At 46.0% G+C, this 23751-nt stretch overlaps 1 protein-coding gene and 1 pseudogene across 3 annotated transcripts in view; one reads left to right on the top strand and one right to left on the bottom strand.

Annotated features, from left to right (window-relative positions):
* Positions 1–23751, top strand: part of LOC147884326 (uncharacterized) — a 122356-nt gene that overhangs the window by 8110 nt on the left and 90495 nt on the right. The gene's annotated exons all lie outside the window — the stretch shown is intronic.
* LOC147884327 (uncharacterized) lies at positions 8300–23548 on the bottom strand (annotated as a pseudogene).

Below are 23751 nucleotides of genomic sequence, written 5' to 3'. Positions count from 1 at the left end.
TGAAATCATTTCAAGACATTTCAACAGATTGGAAAGCCTACATTTTGAGGTCCATACTTTGGGACAGGTGCACTTTTGCAGTTATTTTGTGGACAGCAAGTCCTAATTTTGCAGTTGCAAGCCTTGAGGCTATTTTTGGGATTTGGTCTGCAATTTTGCTTTTGATTGTAATACATTGGGACAGATTCGAGAACATTGAGTCACATTTGCAGGACATTGAGTCAGATTTTCAGACATTGAGTCTTTTCTGCAAGACATTGAGTCAGATTCGCATACATTGGGTCACATTTGCAAAAATTTCCCCAAAATTTGGGGCTTTTCTGCATTTGCCCTCTTTTTGGCCTATTTGCCCTCAATAAATTTGGGGCTTTTGCCAGATTTGCTGTTTTTGCAGTGAACATTACCTGCCACAGTCACATTTGGGTTAGATCTGCATTTGCCCTTTGATTTGGGTCGGAAATTTGCAGATATTTGCTGTCATTGTTGGACAGCCAGCTTTTTGCAGTGATAGCCTTGAGGCTTTTTGGGTTTTCAGGTCTTTTTCAGGGTATCACATTTGCTATGGCTGGGAACAATCAAGATCTATTTGGCATTCTTCATGAAGATGATAAGTTGGATGGCACCAACTATCCGATGTGATCTTATCTCATGAAACATATTCTTGTTGCAAAGCATTTGTGGAATATTGTTTCTGGGGTTGATCTGAGGCCAGCCAATGCTACAGTGGTTGCCTCTATTGCTGGTCCCTCCGGAGGGGGTACTACTGATGCCTCATCTTCTAGCACTCCTGCTACTACTCTTCCAACTCAGGAACAGACAAGATGGGATGCAAGAGATACAAATGCACATTCATGTATTGCTTTACCATGCAAGAGAATCATTATTCCACACATCCGGTCTTGCAGGACAGCAAAGGATGCTTGGGATAAATTGGTTTCTCTCTATCAGATTCACAATGAGGCACGTGTTGCATATTTGAGAAGGCAATTACAGGAAGTCAGCATGAATGAAGGTGACTCTATGGATGCATACCTGACAAAGGTCAAGGACCTCATGGAACAACTTGCCAACATTGATGAGGTGGTGCCAAATTCACAGCTTGTCAGTACCACATTGAATGGATTGCCAGATACATATAAAGGGCTTGCTACAACCCTTCGATTAGTGGCCATGGGTAATCCAGACCACTATTCTTTTGATCAGCTAGTTACTTTGCTTTTGCAAGAAGAGCAAAGTAGAGCTAATAGACAAGCCATTATTCCAAATCATGCATTTGGTTCACAGCAGACAGGAAGAGGCAAGGCTTCCAAGCCTATGGGCAAGCCAAAATCTGCGCATAGCAGCTGTAATTCCTCCCATGCATCTAAAAATACAGCAGATAAGTCAAAGAAGAAAAGATGCAACTATTGTCGCAAGCCTGGACATGACATTTCAGAATGCAGGAGGCGCATTGCTTTGGAGAAAAAGAAAGCAGGATTGACAGTTAATGCCTCTCATGCTATTGAATCCCATGAGCCAGAAGATTCATTTGATCCCTCGCTTTACTGCTAATGATGCTCAGTTCTGGTACTTTGATAGTGGTGCTTCCAAGCATGTCACATCTTGCAGACAGTTGTTTCATTCTTTAGCTGATGCACCTCGAGGGGGGACTGTCACATGTGCTAATAATGCTTCATATGCTGTAAAAGGAATTGGAGATGTGCAGCTCACATCCATTTCAAGCCATCCTGTCACTCTGACAAATGTTCTTTTTGTGCCTGGAATTGAAGTCAACTTGATTTCAATTTCAGCAATTGCCACTTCAGGTTTCAGAGTGATTTTTGATGGCTACAGATGCCTAGTTTATGATCTTCGTGATGACAATGCCATGGTTCTCACTGGCACTTTGCAAAAGGGGCTTTATCACCTTGATCATGACTCAGCTGCACTTTCTATTGAAGCATTTGCAATTTCAGATTCACAGCTTGCTGAAACTCATCTTTGGCATGAGAGAATGGGTCATCTCAATTATAGAGCTCTTGCAAAGCTACATTCACAGCAGATGGCAAATGATGTACCTCAAACTCACACAGTTTCCAAACATGTGTGTGAGGGTTGTCTTTTGGGTAAGATGCATCGGTTTCCTTTTCAAAAGAATTGTCCAAAACTCTCACAAAGGAAATTGCAGCTAGTACACAGTGATGTCTGTGGCCCAATGAGGACAAATGCCATTGGGAGGTATAAGTATTTCATGACTCTCATTGATGATTTCACAAGATATTTCTGGATATATCCTTTAGAAGCCAAATCTGAAGTTTTCTTATGCTTTCAGAGGTGGCTGAATATGGTTGAGAATGAATTAGGATGCAAGCTTGTCACCCTCAACACAGATAGGGGGGGAGAGTATATGTCAAAGGAGTTTGATGCATTTCTGTCTTCACGGGGAATTATTCACTCATGCACTACTCCTTACACTCCTCAGCAGAATCCTGTTTCTAAAAGGAAAAACAAGTCCACAATGGAGATGGCCAGATGCATGCTTAAAGCGAAGTCTTTGGCCAATAAATTTTGGCTTGATGCAGTGATGTGTGCCAACTATGTGCTGAATAGATCACCTACACGGGAATTGAAGACTGTTACACCTTATGAAGCATGGAAAGGCAGAAAGCCTTCACTTTCACATGAGAGTTTTTGGGTCTCTTGCATATGTTCATGTACCATATCAGCTGAGACATAAGCTTGATGATAAGGCAATCAAATGCATATTTATTGGTTACAGCCAGGAGAGCAGAGGGTATCGGTTATATCAACCAAATACTGGGAAGATTATTGTCAGTAGAGATGTAATCTTTGCTGAACATTCAGCTTCTCCTCTTGTGGACTGCAAAGCTAAGCCAGATGTTGACATGTTTGATGCGCTTGAATCTTGGTTTCCTCTGCCATCCTCAGAAGAGGACTTTGATCAGCAACATGAGCCTCCTGCAGGCCCTCCACCAAGCAATAATCAGCCACTACCCCATGCTGATTTGCAGGTTTCTCTTCCAGCCCAGAATGATCCCACTATTCATGACGCAGTCATTGAAGAAAGAGCTGTCAATAGACAGCAAAGGCAAGTTCCCATATGGCTTCTTGATACATTGAGGGACAGCAAACAAGATCAACCTTTTGCTGCCCGGACAAGATTAGGGAATAGACAAATGCGTGGTCACTTTCTTGAATTTGCACTCCTTGCTACAGCTTACAATGAAGAGCCCTTGTGCCATAAAGATGCTTTTGACAGCAAAGAGTGGATGGATGCAATGAGAGCTGAGCTACATTCCATTGCTAAAAATGACACATGGGAATTAGTAGATCTCCCTCTCGGCAAGCATGCCATTGGAACCCGGTGGGTCTACAAATTAAAAAGGAAATCTGATGGCAGCATAGATCGATACAAAGCCCGTCTTGTTGCAAAAGGGTATGCCCAACAACAAGGCATTGACTTTGAGGACACATTTGCTCCCACATCCAGGATTACTACCATTAGATGTGTCATTGCCATTGCAGCCCATCATCATTGGCAAGTGCACCAACTTGACATCAAGACTGCTTTTCTTCATGGGGATCTGCAAGAAGAAGTATATGTCACACAACCTCCTGGCTTTGAGGTTGTTAATTCTGAAAATAAGGTATGCTGGCTTAGAAAAGCCCTTTATGGTTTGAAGCAGGCACCCAGGGCATGGTATGCCAAAATTCATGCACACTTACTATCCCTTGGTTTTCAGAATACCCCCACAGAACCCACTATTTATGTCCGTGGGAGTGGATCTGATTTTTTAGTGCTGATTTTATAGGTGGATGATATGCTCATCACGGGCCCAGATACTCAGCAAATTGCAGCTTTCAAGGCTAATTTGCAGCAGATTTTTGACATGTCAGACATGGGACAGCTCCATTATTATTTGGGCATTCAGTTTGCTCATGTTGAGGGGGGTATTATGATGTCTCAGTCCAAGTATATTGGACAGCTCCTTGATCGTTTTCAGTTCGAGGATTGCAAGCCAATCTCTACTCCAGTGGACCCTGGCTTCAAATTCTCAGCTCATGATGGGAGCCCACCATGTGATATCACTCTTTATCAGCAGGCTGTTGGATGCCTTATTTATTTATGTCACACCAGACCTGACTTATAGTATGCAGTATCTCAGCTCAGCAGATTCAGTTAACAGCATTGGCAGGCAGTGAAGAGAGTCTTCAGATATCTCAGAGGCACTCAGGATTTAGCCCTCTTCTATGGTGATCAGGGTTCACTTACCATGCATGCTTACACGGATAGTGACTGGGCAGGATGTTTTGACACCAGAGTGTCACATACTGGCAATTGTTTTTTGCTTGGCAATTCATGTATCTCTTGGCTTAGCAAGAAGCAACCAACAGTTGCCACATCTAGCTGTGAGGCTGAGTACAGGGCAGCGTTCACTGCTACAGTAGAGTGTCTGGCTTCGACTATTACTTACAGATCTTGGTATTCGCCAGACATCCTCCACTATGGTCTACATTGATAGCCAGAGTTCTGTGGCCATTGCGCGTAACCCAGTGTTTCATGTGCGTACCAAGCATATTGAAGTTTATTATCATTATGTTCGGGAGTGGTTGTCAGCAGGAGACATAGAGTTGTCCTATCTTCCCACAGAGGACAACATAGCAGATCTGTTTACAAAGGCACTTCCTCGTCCCAAGTTCGAAGTCTTCCGCCAAGCTTTACACTTGGTTCCCTTTGTTACATGATCTAACATACCATGTACATTCATAGGTGGCTATATCCTTTTGGATGAACATGTGCCACCATGATCAGAAAATAAGGTATTCTGAGACGTTTCCAGAATACTTTAACCCATACCATGGAGGGGGGTTTGTAGGCCATCTTCTCCTAGTTCTAGTGATGCCCTATAGGCCCTGGTATGTGCCTTGTAGGCATTGGTATAGGCACTTAGTTTATTGTGTGCCTTTTATGTCACATAGGACACTTAGTCCTATGTGACACCTAGGACACTTAGTCCTAGGTCTAGGTACAAGTACTATGTATTTTGTTTTTCACACACTACTCAAGATTGACGTGACGGTTGTGACTCTTCGACTCTTTGTACCTTGCACTCTCTTTTCATTCAACGATCCTACATAGTTGGTCTGCCTACGATGCAAGGTGGATATGATTGTATAGTAGTGGTTGATTGTCTTACTAAGATGGCTCATTTCATTCTGACTAGAGAGTCTATTAGTGCCCCGCAAGTGGCGGATTTGTTTATTAAACATATATTTCGTCTGCATGGATTACCCAGATCCATAGTGTCAGAAGGGATGCTAAATTTACCAGTCATTTTTGGAGTGTGGTATTTGAGGCACTAAGGATTGAGTTGGGAATGAGTAGTGGGGATCATCCTGAAACGATTGTCAGACAGAAATAGTCAACCAGACTTTAGAGGGTATGCTTAGATGCTGCCATCAGATTTCCTTTTTAATTTGTAGGCCCACCGGGTACCAATGGCATGCTTGCCAGGAGGGAGATCTACTAATTCCCATGTGTCATTTTTGGCAATAGATTGTAGCTCAGCTCTCATTGTATCCATCCACTCTTTGCTGGTCAAAAGCATCTTTATGGCACAAAGGCTCTTCATTGCAAGCTGTAGCAAGGAGTGCAAACTCAAGAAAGTGACCATGCATCTGTCTATTCCTGATCTTGTCCGGGCAGCAAGAGGTTGATCTTGTTTGCTGTCCCTCAATGTGTCAAGAAGCCATTTGGGAACTTGCCTTTGCTGTCTATTGACAGCTCTTTCTTCAATCACTGCATCATGAATAGTGGGATCATTTTGTGCTGGAAGAGGAACCTGCTAATCAGCATGGGGTGCTGGCTGATCGTTGCTTGTTGGAGGGCCTGCAGGAGGCTCATGTTGTTGGTCAAAGTCCCCCTCTGAGGGAAGTAGAGGTAACCAAGAGTCAAAGGCATCAAACATGTCAACTTCTGGCTTAGCTTTGCAGTCCACAAGAGGAGAAGCTGAATGTTCAGCAAAGATTACATCTCTACTGACAATAATCTTCCCAGTATTTGGTTGGTATAACTGATACCCTTTGCTCTCCTGGCTGTAACCAATAAATATGCATTTGATTGCCTTATCATCAAGCTTATGTCCACTAGTACTAGGTGTCATAAGACACTAAAAGTACTAGGTGACCTAAGTGCCAATAACTAAAGCTACATGGCACATACTAGGTCCCAGAGGGCATCAATACGACCGGGAGAAGATGGCCTACAGGAATCAAGGTCAAGGTCCTCGATGAGGGTGACATGGCACATACTAGACGAATCTAAGCTCGAGGACCTAGGTGCACCTAAATGTGTAAATTGCCAAGGGGCAAATTGAATTAATGTTATCCCAAGAGAGGGGTAAAAAAAAGGGTGCATGATAGGGGATTCCAACTCGGACATGTGGCATCTAGAATTGTCTAGGGAGATGAGGGCTTTGGAAAAGCTAGCTGGTGCGAAGTTATACGTAATGATTTGAGCAAGCTTTACTAGAGGTTGGTTGGGTGGAAAGAGAGTGTGCCTATATCCGTGATTTGATAGGAAGACTTGGTGTTTGCAATTTAGTCGTATCATAGGTCATCTCGTAACCATTTGATCTACAAACTAAGACCCTTCCAATGTCTAAAATCGGGGACCCTCCAAATATCCAGTGCCCATCATGGCTTCTCCTCATCTGGGGGCCTTACAACATTCGGCACTCAAAATACTGGTGGGTAAGTTGCATCATTTGAGCTAGCTCTAAACAATCTTCACCTGCAGCTGTAGCTCTCTACTCCTATCCACTCACCTGCATTCCAGCACATGAGATACAGTTCATTACAGTTCAATCGCACTCTTCAGTTTAGTGAGATAGTCCTACAGCTATAGGGAGATTAACCTAGCTCATGCATTCAAAGCAAAATCATTATTTGTGTGCTTTCTCTTTCTAGAAAATTTTTTGACCAAGCCCGCATGGCCACAAGGGACACATTTCTTTTCATTCCTATGGTGGGTACTCGTGGTTGGAAAACATTGTCAATTATCCTAGCTTGATTACTCTGAGTGTGTCAGTCAAGGAGCTTCTGACCAAAGCACAGGAAGCCTGTGTTTGCCATATTTCCCTCTTCCTTTTTTGCGTAGATTCATTTGGGAGAGAGGAAAATGAAATCATAAGTCTTCACAAGCAAACTTGAATGAAGAGAATGTGGACTACTTGTTGATTAGCCTTCTCCTTTAATGCTATCCTTTGTCACCACTGAGTTTGCCCTTCACCTCGCGAGTGCAAACAGAAACTCAATACGAAGACCTTTGATAAATGGATGCTCAAGTATATGTGGATGTGTGGATTTGTGTGTGTGCTAGCATATGTTTATACGACGGTCTACACCCACCTTGGGCGCTGATGATATCAGTGGGGATGTGATAGTAGCTAGCGTGAAAGTGCAGCGGAAACATGAGCAGAAAACTGAGAGTAGAACAGCGAACTGGAACAGCAAGAAATCTCGATGAAAATCGACACAAGACATGAATGATACAAGAAGAGGGCAAGGGAGGGCCCTATATATAGGGGAGGCTCTCTTGCTGGTCGACCTGCTTAGGCAGCTGACTGGTTGACTTGTTAGAAATCAACCAACGTGGGTACGCATAGCGGAAGACTGAGAGAATAGCCCAAGAGCTCACACAGTGTGTGGTGTGGGTGGAATCAGAAACTTCTTTACTTAATGTGCTTCACATAAATGTGCGGAACAGCAAATAGACCATGCTCAGGAGAGATATAGGACCAACAAAATATTTCCATCCAATGGACACAATACAACAGAGAGCCAAAGTCCCATGAAACCCTTGTCCTTTGTTGTCACATGCACCCCTACACTTGGGTGCAAGGTGACCATTGGCTTCATTGACAAAGTGCTATGATAGGATATTTTGTCGTATGCCGTGAACCCATTGTGAACCCTTGTCCAGGGACAGTCAGGCAGAGCTACGTAGGTCAGTCTCTGAGCCTTAGGTCAAGTTAGAAATCAAGTTCTTGCTCACTAGTACCCACTGGAGAACAGTAGTGTTTCCATCTTAGGGTTCTAGATAGGTCTAGGTCTCAGCCTAGGTTAGGAGAGCCCAGAAGGGCCCCCAAAGTGCTGGACCAAGTGAGCTCCCCATCAAGGGAGAATGGGCTGCCTTTATAGGCTGCCCTGTGCCCCTCCCTAGGTAGCAAACAGTGGCGAAACAACCAGCCAGCCAAATCAGCCGACCTGCTGGTAGGCCCATTCGGGGCTGGTTGGCTCACCCCACGGCCCCCTGTTTAAAGGGGGGGCTGCTGCATTCTTTCCTCATCCAGCTCCCTAGCAAAAAGCCTCCAGTCTCCAGCCTGCTGCAGCCCTCAGCCCTTCCAGAATTCCCTTGCAAGACAGCAATCAGTTCAGCAGTCCCAAGGGTGATCCAGGAAGGTGTCCACGCAGCACCATAGCCCGGCTCGGAGTTGAGGTTTGGGGTTCCTGTTTCAGCAGCTTTCTATTACAGTTTTCAGCTTTCTCAGTTCTTTCACAGCTCTCTTTAGCTCTATTTCTCTCAGCTTTTATATAGATCTCTCTAGCTCCATAGCTCAGATTTCCGTCTTCCCTTCATCTCTCACACTCACGCAGCTCCGCTGCATGCCTAGGGACAGCACAAGCCTCTTAGATAGCCTGCATAGTGGTCCACATCTTCCGTGTGGGCAGCATGGTCCTGGTCGAGATTTGCGTTGCTTCTCAGGCATTTGTGGGTTAGCTGTCCGTATGGAAGGGTCATCCTCAGAGTTGCCTTCCACGCTCTCTAAAGGAGTGTCAGTTGTATTCTTTTGCAGTTCTCCAAGTATAAAGTAAATTCTTCCGGGTACAGGTAGTCGTCTACATTCTCTCTCTAGCCCTACTCTCTCTCTCTCTCTCTCTCTCTCTTAGAGAGGATGACAAGTAGGTAGGATGCAAGCGGCTGCACGTCAAAATGCTATTATACGTGATCCAAGGTGTTAAATTGGTATCAGAGCTTCGTTTTGTAATCAAGCTTGACTACCGCGAGTGCATGGTCTTGTTGAGATCCAGAAAGGACACATAGACCAACATCATGGAGCAGCAGAGAGAAGAAGACCAGAGCTATGACTCCCAGGAAGAAAAAGAAAGTATGCTTTTGCCAACCACTAAGCGATGTTAGAGAAGCTCATGGAATAGAACAAACTCCTCGTGGCCCACCTTTAAGAAACTTAATGGCAGTTGGGCGAAACTTAATGGCAGTTGGGCGAAAAAGACAAGCAGCTGGAGGAAATGCAGAAACAGCTCAAAGAAGAAAAAAGTACAAAGGACAAACCTGAAGAAGGCAGGGAGCTCTTAGAATCTGAAAAATTTATCTTGCTGATGCGCGAGGAGTGCAAACAAGAGGTGGCAATTTGGCATGACGAGATGGCCCAGGTCGAGAAGCAGCATTGACTCAACCGGGAAGCCATGTTGCTCCACCACAAACAGATGTTAGCTACTATGTAAGCTAGCATGAGCACTGCTTCCTCCTCCGGCTTAATTGCACCAAAGGTTACTCCACTGAACTGGTCCATTCCGAATTTCACGAAATACGATGGTAAGTGCGACCACTCAGCCCATTTTGTAGTTTATTTATCCATTTGTAGCTCATTTTCCACTAGCTCATATTTAGGACGAACAAGACAAAGTCCACCTAGCCGCGTATACTAATCTGACCACATGAGTCGCTATTTTCAAGTGGGATACGTTTGTAACCGACCTCCAAGCTTGGTTTTAGCCGCCTCTGAATTTGGAACGAGTTTCCTCGTCTCGCCTAGGATGGTTTGCCGGTATTAACCTACAGTAATAAGGTGATTACCCTGGCCCAACATTTAGGCGTGTCTGAGACCTATAAGCTCAAGTAGTTCATTAGGGGGTGGGACTCAACATTCGATTCATTGTTTGGAATTTCGATCCGCTCACGTACGAGCGTTCGCTTACCCTGGCTCAGAAATGCTGCTGAACGGGGGAAAGCCTAAGCAAGTCCAACCAGGAGCCAAAGCCCCGCAGCAATCCACAACCCCAGCAGGTAAAGGCCCTCAGCCAAAGGACAATAGCTTACAGAAGAAGGATAGCCAGCAATTAGCTGGTCAGAAAAAGGAGTCTAAGCCCAATATGACTCCAAATGAAAAAGCTAAGGCGGGCATTACGGGAGGATTTTACAGCTCGACGAGCAGAAGCGGCACCACGTGGAGCACCGTTGTTTCCATTGCCACCACATTGGTGGGCATGGAAAGAAGGATTTCCCCAAATGGTTGGTTGAGAAGGCTGCGAAAGTGCCAACTTCTACCGTCGCCACTGCTTTGGCACTCGTAGCTCCACCTACCACAACTAGGAACGCAGTTCTACCTGCTTTGAATGTCGTACCCTCGGTGGTCTTTGAAGGTAAGGAGGAGGGCATACTTGACGAGCAAAATAAGGCCCTCATCAGCCTATGGCACGACTAAAGGACAACGATCTGTTGTCTTATTTGACATGGGGAGTTCATAAGATGCTATCTCTCCTCAGCTCGCCAAAAAGATGGGGTGCACTTTAGTGCCTCATGAGCCTACGGTGGACGAGTTCACACGCGGGCTACGCTCTGAGATCACACATAAGGCCGAAAAATTTTCTTTCTCAATTTAGAAGGCCTCTTTTCAACGTGACTTCATCCTCACACCTCTTTAGGTTGCGACATGATACTAGATATCCAGTGGTTCCGAGAATATTCATCTGTGCTCGATTGGCAGCAGGATTCCTTCACCATTCTCGAAGGACTACTTGAGCCCGCCATCATCCACAGGGATAGAAGCATTCCTGGCATCCCACGGATCTCCCACATCACAGCAGCTCGTGCTGGTTGCATAGGCACCATATGCGCATTGGTTATGTCCAGTGTCGGCTAAATTCAATGCAACCAGCTCCTCCTTTGGGGCAGGCCATGGCCGATCTAATCCAGGAGGTCAAAGATATTATGCTCCGGGACGATCTTCCACCACAGCTTCCGCCTCATTGATCCGAGGACCATCGGATTGAATTAGTCCCAAACTCAATGCCTCCCAGTAAGTTTCCTTACCGATTATCTAAGACTCTGGAGGTAGAGTTAGAACAATAGCTCATGCAGCTATTACGCGTTGGGTTTATCTAGCCTTCCTCATCACCTTTTGCAGCTCCAATACTATTTGCCCTAGCTCCACCCCACAGTGTCCTGGAGCTGACTCAAATGCATAGTAAACTGTGACATGTCTCTGTGATCGATTTGCCTCAGTAGCTTGTGGCGCTGTCACCTCCTGCTGTTTTTCTTTATCTGGAACCCATACCCCTATAATAATGGGAGAGTCAAGGATAGGCCCCCTCGCCTTGTTGTAGAAGTGTCTCTCATTGCTATTGCATCTCAATCAGATAGAGTCCAATGCAGTCCTGGTCATGGAAGTGCATCAGTTGTGAGAGTGGACCAAAGCCGTGTGTCTCTTGGAAGAGGCAGTGATAGAAAATGCTCCTCTATCTCGACCTCCCCCAACATGCATAGCTTGCAAATCCGCTGCTCTCAAGGTATTTCTACTGCTCTCCCTATCTCAATCCTTAGCTGGTGTGATGAGTCCTGCATCTGCTCAATGGCAATCCATATGCATGTGAGACTCCTCTATCCTCGAGGTACTGGGGTCCATCCTCCGATACTCTCAAAAATTGGTTGCGATAGAATTGGATCTTGGTGGGGAACTCTTGGTCCCCCCCCAAGTTCAAGACGTATGGAGCTTGGAGGAGATCTAACCGTATGATACGGTTAATCTCATCTTGTGGGATCGACTCAGGCGGTGGCTTACTCCAAATTATCCTAGACCCCATAGTCACCTGTAGCCGCTCAAATCTCCTCCACTCCGCCACTGGAAGATCACTTACCCAAAAAAGTGCTGCATACATGGCAGTCGATCTCACGAGGGTGTCGAAGAGCCAACCCTTCATCGGTGGATCCTAAAAGTGCGCTTGGAAGCACTTGTTAGAAATGACCAAACAGAGGGTACGCACAGCATAAGACTGATAGTACTGCCCAAGAGCTCACACAGTGTGATGTGGGGTGTGGAATCACAAACTTCTTAACTTATGTGCATAAAATAGATGTGCAGACTCATCAATAGACAATGAACCAGCCAGATAGAGAAACCACCAAAATAATATATTTCCGTCCAAAGCTATGGACACAATACAAAAGAGAGAGATCCAGAGTCCCACCAATGGTGTGATCCTCTGATCTTACCACAAGGTACTTCTCCTATTCGCTGGCTATCTCTAGACTCGAGCCCGCGTGCTCCACCTCGAGCTTCTGTAGACTAGCCGTCCAGATCCCTTCCACCTTGCTGTCTTTGCACCAGCCTAGGTGGGCAGCACTCTGAGCTAGGTCTGCAGCTCTACAGCCCACTTGAATCCTCCTGGATAGAGGCCCACAGGTGGCTGTTCTTTCTGCTCCCTGGATTGCTGCTCCAAGTGATGATTTATGAGGGCACAAAGGCCCTCCTTATATAGGCCCTTCAAGGGCTGCAAAAAACTGACCAGCAGCAGCATTCTGGCCGACCCAAACAGGCCGACCAGTCTGCTGCAAAACCAGCCCTTTAAGGGCTCCAAAACTGGGGCTGGCTGCCCCATATCTTCATGCAGGTTCCAGCCTTGGTTTGGCCCTTCAACCAGGTCTGGTTGGCTGGCTGTATCTAGCCCAACCAGCCTGTCTAGTCAGTCCTTCTCCTCTGCTGTCCACCTGCCATCTCTGCTTCGCCACTTGCAAGCTCTGTTGCAGGTCATATACCTGCCCACAAGCGATGCCACGTGGCTCGCCTTGCTCCTGGGTATTCTCCGCTATTTGGTGCTGCTCCAAACAAGCCTATGACAGGCCAGATCCAAGCTAGACCTCAATAGCCAACTTTCGGTCCATTTGTTGCAGCTACCATGGCTCCTCCAGGTTCTTCTTTCTTTCTCTGATCTCTGCCCCCATGGCAGCCAACTTGCTGCCCATGTCGCCATCCCTTAGGACCCTGGTTCACCCCCCCCATGCTCTCCTCATATGGGGGCTTACAGATGGGGAGGTGACCATTCCAACAGCACTTTTTCTTTAGACGGGCCAAGGCACCTCGCCCTCGTGTGAGTCGTGCTCTAGCTGCATGGGTCATCGTGAAAGTTGGCATTGTGAACACTGCCCCGAGGGATGTGTAGGACTACACTATCTCCACTGGCTCGCCTTGATAAGTGAAGCTATATCGGTGAAGCATTGCATGTGAGGTGTTGAAGATCATAACCTTGGTTTTCCCAAGGTTGACTGTCAGGTCTCTCTCTCTGCTGAACATCTCTAGGGCCTCCAGATGTCTCTGTAATCCCTCTGCTGAAGATGATATGAGGACTATGTCGTCTACATAGAGTAGTATCCGTATCATCAGGTCAGCGAGTAGTGATCCCTCGTCTCCGAGGCGGTCTATAAAAGATGTGATCTCATCAATGTAGAGCCCGAAGAGAGTCGGTGAGAGGGGACATCCCTGCTTCACCCCAATCGTGCTGTCAACCCAATCCGATAGACCTTTTGGGGTGCGAACTCTCTCTCTACCGGACTTGTAGGCTCATCACTCCCCAAATCATAAACTTTGGAATCTGCATCTCCTGTAGCCCTTTGATCAGGAGGGATCATGGAACAATGTCGAAGGTCTTTCAAAAGTCTACAAAGCAAGCGCAGACTTTCTGACGTCTCAACCTCTCCTGCTCAATGGTAGCCCTCAAGGTGAAGATGTGGTCTAGGGTGGAGTGCTATCTTCGAAATCCTGCCTGCCTAGTGCTCGTTGCCCATGAGCCCCTGTGTGGCCTCGCTGCTCTCCCTCTCTAGTACCGATCCATAAATCTTGGCCAAAGTGTGGCCAATCATAAGAGTGCGGTATTTCTCAGTGTCCATTGGTTCCCCTGCTTTGTGTATCGGTACAATGGTGGTGGTGCTCCAAGCAGGTGGGAAGCCGTGACACCTCTCATGGTTGAACATCCACACTAGAACCAGAGCTAAAACCTCTTGCCCATGAGCGAAGTGCTCAGTCTGTAGCCCCTCATGATCTGGTGCCCTCCGGTTATGGAGACGACGGAGTGTAGCACGTACAAGTGAATAGATGACAAGTAGTGGGCCTGGGCATAGATGGCATATCGGGTGGTGCTGTTGGAAAGGTCACCTCCCCATCTGTAAGCCCCCATATGAGGAGAGCATGGGGGAGGTAGACCAGGGGATATTGGAGCTGCCACATGAGCAGCACATGAGCTGCCATGTGGGCAGCACATAGAAAAGGCAGAGGTGCCCCTAGGTAGCACACAGGCTGCCATGTGGGCAGCTGTCAAAGCAGGATTAGTGGGCTGACAGAGGAGCAGCATGGCAGGCCAAAAGGCGCCGGCAAAGGGCAGGCCATAGGCCTGCAAAAGAGGTGCACAGGTGGCGGCATGAGCAGGCTGGAGGCGCCTGCGTGGCAGGCTGTTTGGCAGAGGAGATGGCGCAAAAGGGCGGGGCAGACCAGCAGATCGGGTCGGCGACATGGAGGCTATGTGGAGCAGCAAAGGGGGCTGCTAGTGGGCAGTTATATGCCTTATATAGGGCTGGGCCCTTTTCTTGATTGGAGGGCCAAAGCCCTAGGAGTGTGGGCCAACGGGCCCCGGTTTGAGAGCCCTTAAAGGGCTGGACCAGCAGCAGACTGGTCGGCCAGTATGAAGCTGCCTGGTCGGTTTTCTTTCCAGCCCCTTGGGGGCTATATAAAGGGGCCATTGTGCCCTCACTAATCATCCAACAGTTCAGCAGAAAGAGGAGCAGACAGGAGCAGCCTGAAGGCATTCCCTTTGGCCTCATCTTGGAGGTAAACTTTGGCCTCTTCTTGGAGGTAAAGGAGAGTTGAAGGTGCGCTGCAGACTGAGCTCCCTAGGGGTTGGACCTTGGCTGTCTTCTAGGGCAGCAAGGTGTTGTGATCTGGATGGAGAGTCTACATACGCTCGAGGTGGAGCACGTGGGCTCGAATCCAGAGATAGCCGGCAGATAGGAGAAGTACCTTGTGGTAAGATCAAAGTACCACGCTCTGGGGGACTTTGGATCTATCTCTCTTTTGTTGTGTCAATAGTTTTGGACGGAAATATATTATTTTGGTAGCTTCTATATCTGGCTGGTTCATTGTCTATTGATGAGTGTGCGCATCTATGTGACACACATCTATGTGATGCACATTAAGTTAAGAAGCTTGTGATTCCACACCCCACACATGGTGTGAGCTCTTGGGCTATTCTATCAGTCTTCCGCTGTGCGTACCCTCTGTTGGTTGATTTCTAATATGGTATCAGAGCCCAAGTAGGAGGCTCATAGGTGTGGGAGCCTGAGTGCAGGACCTTGCTGAAGGATGACCAGATTCATAAGCTCTTGGGAATCGACTTCCAAGACTGGAGGATAGTGCCCTTGTGAGAAGGAGGGTGACTCAAGTTCATTCGGGTGCATACAATGGTCTAGTCTACGGAAGGTTGAGTTTGATCGACTTTGCTGTGTGGTTCAGCTGTAGAGATGTCGGTTTCAGAAGCCTCTTCAACCCCTGCTCTCCCTCCCTCCTCCCCCAAATTTCTTTCTTTCACCATCCCTAACTTTGGAGAGTCTGGGAAACTGGATGGGACAAATTACCTGATTATTCGGAAGGTGAAGCTCTGGAGTCATTTAGTGGTTTGAAAGCTGTGGAAATTGACAACGGGAGTGGAGCGAAGCCGGAGGATATGGTGGACAAACAGGGGAAGATACTCATGCCAGTAGATGGAGAGGAGCTCAAAGCTTGGGAAGACAGAGCTGCCCATGCCCTGGCATTGATGATAGGGACTATGGCGGACTCTGTGCTTCCTATATCCAGATGGCCGACACGTCAGTAGAGGCGTGGACCATTCCGAAGGATCTGTACGAGACAGATAACACATTCCGGATCTTGCTTCTTCAGCATCAGCTCTACAACCTGGATATGGATGAGGGAGATTCGGTACATGACCACTTGACAAAGATCGAGGTGGTAAGGGATCAACTAGCATTGGTTGCTCAGAAGGTGGATTCGTGCCAGTTGGCCTTGATGGTACTAAGGAGGCTACCTCCGAGTTTCAAAAGCTTTGTTACGACTGTGACGTTGGACAGAGGACCAAGCGTTTGACTTTTGAGGAGTTGGGTCCATTACTGCTACAAGAAGAAGCTAGGGAGAAGCTCTACAACAACGACATAGATGACAAGGCGTTGCCGGTGAAGGATTATGCTAGCAAAGGGAAGGGCAAGCCTAACGGTGGCAAGTCCGAGAAGGATGACTCTGATGATGAGGACACTTCCAAGAGGAAGCAGAAGAAGAAGTGCTTCGCAAGGTAATTTTGCGAAGGATTGCATAAAGAAGGTGGCGGATCATAAAAACAAGAGGAAGGAGTCTGACTTAGATTCAGAGGGTGACATAAAAGCCAAAGCTAATGTGATATGCATCGGGACATCATAGAGAGAGCATGCATATGTGTGCCGAGTATCTGAGTCTGTGATGGGAATAGGCGGCTTCTCCTCCGATAGAAGCCCCCATCCAATGGTAGGATCTCCTTCTCGGAATGATCTGATCACCTCATCCATCTTGTGTGTGAGGAAAACCCGCCTCTTATGACGTGTTAGGTGTCATGAGATCCGTTGTATTGTACCTTAGCTGATATCAGATGGCCTAAAGGCTCGCTTATCTCTCTACATTTGTGGTCTTGTACCATTGAGACAAGAGTGTTAGAGGCATGGGCGAGGTTTGTATCATCTCCAAGTAGGGCTGGAAGATCTCGGGCTAGGTGGTTCACATACGTTGGATCAAGGGCATGGTTAAAGTGGATCTGGATACGAGTGGCCGTGGGAGGGGCCCTCTGTGTGACTGGCATGGTAGCAGTGATACAAAAGGCTATGTATGAATGATTAGCACTGAGTGGGGGAGGAGGCACAACAAAGTTGTATTTCAGTGAAGCAAAGGCTAATGGACATCTCCAGAGACCATTATATATGATCAGATCATGAACTGCACCCAACTGCATTTTACTTTGGTACTATGAGGGAATCGGATCCAAAATCAAGCAAGTCCACCTGTCTTTCTCTTTTATGTGCATTGAAGTCACCAAGGAGGGTGCCTCCCTATCATGTATTGTCTCTTATGGGCTGTGTACCTCTGCGGCGACCTCACGTGCATAAGATGATGTATCTGGTGGGAAATAGCACACTGCAATAAAGATCGGTCGTGTATCTGCTAGCTGGACTCGTATCCACATATGACGTGCGTGCTCCTCTTTGCGTACCACAGATATGAGTGGTCGCAGCAGGTGTGATCTGAAAGGACAGCCATTGTAACATGCAACGATTATCTAATAGTGTAATCACAGCAAGACCTTCTTTAAACCTTTAGCGAGGAATTAGAGTTATGCACCATAGAGAGAGAAAGGAGATGAGAGTAGAGAGAGAATAGAGACGACAATCAATTGAGTCCTTGTGCCCACTGAGGGTCCCCTCCCCCGATCAGGGGAGAATTTGCTTTAATACTTGGAAAACTGAAAGATACAAATAACACTCTTTACGAGAGCACGGAAACACGCTTTTGAAGAGTACACCGTGCATACGTATTGCAGACCCAACAACCTGAGAGGCAACTCCAACCAGTACCGAGACCTTGATGCTGTCCACACTGACAATGTAGGGCACGTCTGCAAGCCAATGAAGAGGCTTATGCTGTCCACCGGAATGCAGGGTTACTGCGTGAGTGAGAGAGTGCAAGCTGAGAGTAATGGAAGCTGAGAGAGAGCTGATACATGGTTGAGAGATAGAGCTGAGATGTGAGCTGTGCAAACTGCAAAAGTGAACTTGAAAGAACTGATGAAACAGTACCCAAACCTTACTCCGTTTGCTGGTCCAAATCCCCAACTGTTGTGCGGCGTAGACACCTTCGAGAAAGGCTGAACTGAGGGCCAAGGGCTGAAACCTTCTGCAGAAACCAACGTTAAAATCCTGCGCTCAACTTTACTTTTTCATAAGCTCTCCCTCTCTCCCTCTCTCTACATATGCACTAGGGCCCAGGACAAAGCGTCGGGCTGGACCCCCCCGAAGGTTTTTATTTCTTGAAGAGAGAATCTGTTACAAAGTGTTCAGTGTAGAGTTGTCTCTACAAAATCCAAAACGTGAAAATTACATGAGCTCTTAGGCTCTCTTTCTTTGCAACAAGCCACTTGTCAAATTCTACATTACTTTCTTAATTACATGCCACTAACGGCAACTCTGGAGTCTTCGAAGCACTTGGTCACGCGAACAGCCTCCTAGATGCTTGTTAGGCTCCGTAGCGCTTATGAAAATAACCCTTCCTAGTACCTGCAACAATTAATTAAAGCGCACCACCATGGCACCCATTAATTGTTAGCGCTTTGCATGCAAATAACACACTGTGGACTATTTCTAGTCACGGTGGGCGTCCCCACTGAACACATGTGCACATATAACAAAAATATATATAAATATATGTTTATTCTTTGGTTGACCGAAGTCAACACTCTTGATCATAATTAAGAGGCTTTGACCAAGGGTCGAGGTGCCTTAATTATAGTCAAGTCTCTCCACCCGAAGTTGGCACATCTTGGTTAACCGTAGTTAACCCTCTTGGCGCATGCCAAGTCCCGTTGATCGAAGTCAACACTCTGACCATAGTCAGCTATGTGGTTCTCTGGTTAACCGTAGTTAACCCTCTTGGTAATAAACCAAGTCTCTCTGACCGAAGTCAAGCTTACTTGATCAGAGTCAAGTATCTTTGACCGTAGTCAATTCTTTGACCATAATTAACACATATGAAAACTCTTTAATTATGATCAGATAAATGGTCAGCTGTACTTTGACTTAGGATATTTACATTGTGGTGACATCCCCTCGGCTTCTATTCAGTTGACCTCAACTGAAAAGCTTCCTTGTAAACATCCAAAAGTTATGGATGATCGGACAACATGTCTTCATCCATCCACTTGGCATCCAATGCTGTATAATTCTTGAATTTTACAAGATACACGTAAAACTCCTTGACCTGAGGGCCTTTGCATACTGTATGGTACACAATCTGCTCTGGCTAAAGGACCTCCTTGAGCTCATCCACTTCTGGTGGATCCTCTAATATTGGCTCTGTAGCCTCTGGCCCCTGTAATTTCTTTAGAAGACTCACATGGAATGCATTGTGAACCCTCTGATGCCAACCTGTATGCAACCTCATTTATTCTTTCTGTAACCCTGAAAGGGCCATAATATCTGGAAGATAACTTTGCATACACTTTCTGTTTTCCTTTAAATTTGCGGAGCCTAGCTTTCTTGAACTTTAAAAGTACCCAATCCCCTTCCTTGATTTAACTGTCTCCTATGCTTATATGCAGCTCTTTTATGCTTCTCTTGAGACCTTTCAATTGCTGTTCGGACTTGGCTATAAGCTGTCTGGAGGTCTCTCACAAACTGATCAGCTGCAAATATTTCATCCTTGGTCCTCAGGATAGGTGGCAAAATCACCTTCCCATAAATGACCTCAAAGGGGGCTTTCCCTGTAGAGCTGTGTACTGTATTATTGTAAGCAAACTCTACCAATGGTAGGTACTTTTCCCAGTCTGAACCTTGGTCACCCACGTAGCATTTCAGCATATCCAATGCTGTAGAATTTGCTACTTCACTTTGACCATCTGTCTGGGGATGGAAAGAAGAAGAAAAATTCAGATCCCCATATTATCAAATAAAGCTCTCCAGAATAGACTGGTCATTCTGGGATTTCGATCACTGACAATGGACTTAGGCATACCATGGTACTTAAAGATCTGCGCCATGAAAAGCTTAGCCATATGATCTGCCTTTATGTTTTTGCGAACTGGAATGAAATGAGCTTGCTTACTGAATCTATCAATGATAGTCCAAATCCCATCATTCCCTGACTTTGATCTTGGCAAATAAAAAATAAAGTCCATTGCAATACTTTCCCACGGTGCCTAAGGCACGGGAAGAGGCATAAGTAGGCCAGGTGCCTTCCGTCTATCATACTTCACTTTCTGACACGTAAGGCATTCAGTAACAAACTGATGTATATCTTTCCGCATCCCTGGCTAAAAGAAATACCTCTCTAGTGCTTGAGTTGTTGCTGTAATTCCTCTATGTCCAGCATAGGGAGGTGCATGGCATTCCTCCAAAATCTTTTTCCTCATCTCTTGGTTGATGCGTAGGCAGTCATCTTTTATTAAATACCCATCTTTCAGGGAATAGTGACTGGTTGATTGCCCCTCTTGCATTTGCTGTAGAATCTCACCAAAATCTGCATCATTAGCATATTGCTCCCTCATATTTTCCAAGTCTTGATGATAAGCAATAGTTACATTGTTGACCTGGGGTCTTCGGGACAAGGCATCTGCCACTCTGTTCCGAACTCCTGGAGTATGGACAATCTGAAAATGGTACATTGACAGCATGTTTGCCCATTTCATATGCTTCTCGGAAAGTTTTGTCTGAGTTAGAAAATATCTCAGACTTTGGTGATCTGTTTTAACAATATAATCTGCACCCAAAAGATAATGCTTTTATAAATGGATGGCATGGATTACAGCCAATAACTATTTCTCATAGATTCCCAGATATCTCTCTGCATCCCGGAGTCTCCTGCTCTCGTAGGCCACTACATGACCATTCTGATGCAATGCAGCCCCAACACATTCCCCACAAGCATCACAATCCACATCAAATGGTTGATACAAATCTGGAACTATTAAGATTGGCTCTGTGGTTAGCCTCTCTTTGAGTGTGATGAGTGTTGTCTTTTGAGGAATTCCCCATCTGAAAGCTGCATTTTTCTAAGTAAGATCGTGGAGTGGAGCGGCTATATCCGCAAAATGCCTGATAAATCTTATGGAGTAAGAACACAGGCCTAGGAAACTTCGAACTTCATGGACAGTTTTCAGCTCTGGCCATTCGTGAATGGCACGGATCTTTGCCGAATCCATCTGTATCCCATCTTTGGATATTATATGCCCCAAGTAATGGATTTCTATTCACTTTTCTTGCTGTTTGCATAGAGCTGATGATTTCTCAGCTCTTGAAACACTATAGCAAGATGTTCCTTGTGCTCTTCTTCAGACTTAGAAAAGACAATTATGTCATCGAAGAAGGTACCAGTGAACTGTATGTAGGGTCGGAAGATACGATCCATCATCCTATTGAAAGTAGCTGGGGCATCCAAAAGGCATCATCAGATATTCATACAACCCAAAAGTAGTGCGGAACGCTTTCTTGTGCACATCCTGAGGCTGTATCCTCACTTGGTGATAGCCACCCTTTAAGTCTATCCTGCAGCCTGCTGAAAACTGAAGCTCCATTCAACTGATCCAGCACATCATCAATGCGCGGAATAGGGAATCTATTCTTGATGGTCATTTTGTTCAGTGCATGGTAATCGACGCACATATGGAATGAGCCATCTTTCTTCTGTACTAGCAGTATAGGGGAACAAAAAGAAGAAGAACTGGGCTGAATCAACCCCTTGGACAACAAGTCCTGCACCTGAGTCATAATCTCTTATCGCTGAGTTGCACTAACTCTGTATGGGGGCCTATTGGGTGGCTCGCTGCCAGGAATGAGTTCTATGCCATGATCCTCAAGTCTCTCAGGAGGTAGCTCCCCTAGCAAAGCATCAGAAAAGCAATCTTTAAAATTTTCAAGAAACTGAAATTTATTCTGATCTGCCTCACTTATTTCAGCATGCATTTCCACATCTCTCTCTTTTACAAAAATCATGTAAGCTGAAATTGTAGACTCTATTTCTTTTCCAACAGAACTATTTGATACAATGGGAATAGTTTCCCCTCTATTCCTAGCAACCACACGATGTACTTTGCCCCTATGTACAAACTCCAGCACTCTTTTAGGAAGAGTCAACTTCACTGCCTTGCGATGAAACCAAGGCATACCCAAAACTACATCATGATGTTTTAGTGGAGAAATGAAGAAGTCTTCCTGATCCACATAACTCTGTACATGAAGACGGAGCTTCCCTATCAAGGGAGTCTGATCGGCATCCAAAGCCCTGCCCAACTCCTCCGTCTTTATTCCCAGTCTGAGGGCTAGGTCCTCTGATATGAAATTATAAGTAGCCCCTGGATCAAATAAAATCAGCGCTTGCTGGTCTCTGACTTTGCCCCATGATAGCAGCAATTCTCGTTCTTCTGGGTTTGAAACATGACCCAGTATGTCAGGAATTCCTCCTGCCATCGGCTTTTGCGGTCTCCGTGGCTTCTCTGCCTCTTTTCCCTTCGAAGTTGAAGGCTTTTCTGGGCACTGGGCAGCCACATGCCCCTCTTTGCCGCACCTGAAGCATTTACCCTCTTTCCTGAAAGTTTCAATCTGTTCAGGGGTAAACTGTGCTCTTCCCTTGTAGGGCTTTTGCACTTGGTTTCCCCTTGGCTTCTGAGGCTGAAATCCCCTCTTCAGAGCCTTGGGAAACTCTCTTGTTTCCAACTTGGGGGTCGCTGGCTTTTTATCCCTCGGCAACCTTGCCTATAGTGAAGGCACACCAGTAGGATCCTTCATGTACATGAGACTAGCCACATTGGCTGAATGCATGAGATCAGATATTTCTTTAATATCTTTGGTGTTCACTTGGGCCTGTATCTTTGGAGTGAGTCTTGCCCTGTACTTCCTGAGTTGAGTCTTGTCAGAAATATTCTTGAAAGGCGAAACCTTCAAGTATGCGTCCCAAAATTTCTGGTTGTAAGACTCAACTGTATTCTGTGCTTCCATATGAATGCTCTCCCAACCCAGAAGGACATGATCCCGAAACTGTTTGGGAATAAACTGTTTATAGAAAGCTTTCTTGAAGTCTTTCCATTTCTTGGGGGCTACATAGTTGGCTGTTTTAGCTATCCACCATGCACTGGCTGTACCAGTCAAGTGTAAACCAACCATATGAAGCTTTGAGGGCTCACTGAACTTTTCCAGGCTAAAGGTGGCATCAAACTGCCTTATGAACTGCACAGCCTTTTCAGCTTGGCCATACTGGCCATTGTAAGTGGCAAATCTTACTGACTTTCCATTGTCCTTGAATTCTTTAGTCTCTGCCTTCCCATTGGACTTCTTCTTCTTCTTCTTCTTCTTCTTCTTCTTCTTCTTAGACTCTGAAGATCCCGAAGAAGGAGGTGATGTTGAGGATGAAGAGATAGAGCTAGAAGATGAAGACAAACTAGATGAACTGTGATGATGCTTCACCTTCTTCTTCTTGGGAAGAGGACTTACACTTTTCCTCTTTTTACTGACCACCACTTCTTCCTGATTTGCTCCAGAGGGAGGCTTCTTTGGCTTTCCCTCAAAAAGAGGTTGTACCATCTTGCGAAACAAGGGATCGCTTGTTGCCTCTCCCAACTGAGTAATCAACTCTCTGTAGGCATTCTCTTTGTTTATCTGTAAAGCTTCAGTCTGCTGTACCTGGTTAGACTCTGCCATTCCCTCTGGGATGATTGGGCATGCTGTTGTGAAGCCATCTCTGCAACTTGTCTGAGATCTGCAACTCTCTCACACACACAGTGTAAGCAACTGATGCACTCAGCCTTTGCTTTTTCAAAGAGAAAGTACCTCAACAAGAGGTGTCTTGCATTCACAACTTGTGCCAGTAATGAGCTGTCAATTCAAAGCATATACCCGCAAAG

The sequence above is a fragment of the Dipteris shenzhenensis genome, chromosome 27 (assembly GCF_047967505.1).
Source record: "Dipteris shenzhenensis isolate YYH24624 ecotype China chromosome 27, Dip_SZ_1.0, whole genome shotgun sequence".
Classification (NCBI taxonomy): Eukaryota; Viridiplantae; Streptophyta; class Polypodiopsida; order Gleicheniales; family Dipteridaceae; genus Dipteris; species Dipteris shenzhenensis.
Note: the sequence above shows the minus strand (reverse complement) of the source record. Positions and strands in the feature narration are given on the sequence as shown.